Genomic DNA, 2,854 nt, shown 5'->3' with positions numbered 1-2,854 from the left:
GGTGAGTATCGACGTGATCCCAGGTAAGTAGTCCTTAATTTCCGTAGTCGTGTCATGGCAAAAACCTAGGACGTAGGCAAAACAGAGAACGTAGTTAACACTAAGAGCAGGCATCAAGGTTAGACGCTGAGGCGGAGAATCTAACCAGAAGGTTCGATGCTCCAGCGAAGATCTGATCTTCGTCTGCTGCTTAAGTACTAGATGGTCTCGTCAGTGGAAACTGGAACACCTATGGGGTAATGATTAGTAGCGCCGCCCAAAAGGCGGAGCCAAACCCAGATCCTCACACCCACATAACAATAAGACACCTTTTGCATGTATTATATATATAATTTTGAGATATCCTGACACATGTAGGCAGTCATCTTCTCTATATGGTATGTCTGATTAGCAAGAATAGGACAAAAAAAAAACTCTAAATAAAATTTCTGCTAAATTTCACAACCTGAAAAAAGAACAACAAACAAACAAACAAACAAACAAAAAACAGTAACTGTACTAGTCAAATCTCAGCAGGAATTCATTAATAAGAATGTCAAAATTACATGCAAGGTGCGGATTGTTTACTCTATGATTTGATCATCACCACATCAACATTTAAGTATTGCACAACTTTCAGTCGTTTTAAAAGGAATACAACTATTTAACCATCACAGCATATCATGAACATAGTTCATGATAACAGAAAGAAAATATTTATTTTACCGAAAGTGTCAAACTAGCTTTTTTATGTTAATGTCCCTTAACATAAAGTTGCTAGCTAAGATACTGTCAAACTCTGCTTGAAATCCAGGGTAGGAGTTGTATGTGTAAGGCACATCAATGATTCCTCCACATGTGTGTGCAACAAGTCTTCTACAAAAACCTATTTCAGCATTAAAGGTTACCTTAAGTTCTTCTGTGGCTTCTATGGCTTTATGAGCCATGGGTTGGATTGCTGGCTTGATATTTTCCTGAGATGAAAACAAATCCAACAGATTTTCATCCACATCCTCCTCCAGTACACCATCAAGGGCCTTCTCGATGGTCCTTGGACAACCTGTGTGGAATTATTCCATGGTCAATCAGTCCTTTTGCCCAAATTCTTCCTAGCGCATGCCACCGATCTTCTGAAAAGTCTCGTCTTAGCTTTGGAACTCTCCTCCTTATCACAGAGCTCCAAGAATTGCTTCCACACAGCAGTATAGACTTCCCTCCACTGTTGTCAACAGCCATCTCATCAATTCTGTTTTTAATTCAAAATCCATTACACTTTTGTCCATGAAAACACTGAAAAGTTCATCTAGAATCATGGCACACTGGATATGCCACATCTCCAGGAGAAGATTGAGGTAATCCAACATTTTCTGCTGATGACTATCTGTCAAAAGGTGCAGTGATGTACCTGGGCGACCTGCTTTTCCAGGTGTAGGGCATTGCCAAGAGTTTTTTGAAGGTGAGGTCCCAGTGAAAGGGACAGAAAGTCTTTCATTTTGAGTAGATGTTCTGACTTTATTTGGGAGAAATATAACACAACATATGTAGACATTTAATGAGATTGTGAAATCATAATTTTACAGACAGACAAATATGCATTTGCTTTGAACCACTGAAATCTTTTCATGTTTACGTAAATTGTACTTTTTGAAAAATGCAATCACAAATCTAGTTTTTATTTTAGTTGGCTCTCAGATTATGACCACAACTTTTAATTGGGATTGTACACTAAGAGAAAGGAGGGAGGCAGAGGACTAGTGAGCATCAGAGCCACAATACAGGATGAAACAACCAAGACCCTGGAGTTAATCAAGAAGAAAGCCTCCAATGAGGATCTGCTGAGTGAATGTCTCAGGCAGCAGAAACCCAATGTGGAAGAGGAGAAAGAGGAACCATCATGAAAGAACAAGCCCCTGCACAACATGATTGAGGAAGAGGCTGGTATCAACAAATCGTACCAGTGGCTAGAAAGGGCTGGACTGAAGGACAGCACAGAGGCACTAATCATGGCAGCACAAGACCAATAGAAGCTGCAGTCTATCATAACAGGGAGGACCCAAAATACAGCCCGTGTAAAGATGCTCCTGAGACAGTCCAGCACATAACAGCAGCATGTAAGATGCTGGCAGGCAAAGCATACATGGAACACCATAACCAAGTGGCTGGAATAGTGTACAGAAACATCTGTACTGAATATGGACTGGAAGTCCGACAGTCAAAGTGGGAGAGTTTACACAAGGTGGTGGAGAATGGCAGGACTAAGATATTGTGAGACTTCCTGACTGACAAACAGGTGATGGCTAACCAACAGGACATTGTGGTGATAGATAAGATACAGAAGAAAGCAGTGGTGATAGATGTAGCAGTCACAAGCAACTGTAACATCAGGAAAAGAAGCATGAAAAGCTCGGGAAATACCAAGGGCTGAAAGAGGAAATAGAGAAGTTGTGGAAAGTCAGGGCCTCAGTGGTACCAGTGTTCATTGGAGAACTCTGTGCTGTGACCCCCAGACTGGAAGAGTGACTCCAACAGATCCCAGGAACAACCTCAGAGATCTCTGTCTAGAAGAGCACAGTCCTAGGAACAACTAAGATAATGAGTAGAACCCTCAAGCTCCCAGGCTTCTGGTAGAGGACCTGAGCTTGAAGTAAAAGTGGAACCACCCATGTGGAACAAATAGGGTGAGATAGAGGTTTTATGTATATATATATATATATATATATATACATAAAACAGCCCTCTCCCTGGGCTGCCACCTTATCGTGGTGGAGGGGTTTGAGTGTCCCAATGATCCTAGGAGCTATGCTGTCAGGGGCTTCATGCCCCTAGTAGGGTCACCCAAGGCAGACAGGTCCTAGGTGAGGGGCCAGACGAAGTG

The sequence above is a fragment of the Kryptolebias marmoratus genome, linkage group LG13 (genome assembly GCF_001649575.2).
Source record: "Kryptolebias marmoratus isolate JLee-2015 linkage group LG13, ASM164957v2, whole genome shotgun sequence".
Lineage (NCBI taxonomy): Eukaryota > Metazoa > Chordata > Actinopteri > Cyprinodontiformes > Rivulidae > Kryptolebias > Kryptolebias marmoratus.
The sequence above is the reverse complement of the archived record's forward strand: the minus strand, read 5'-3'. Positions refer to the sequence as shown.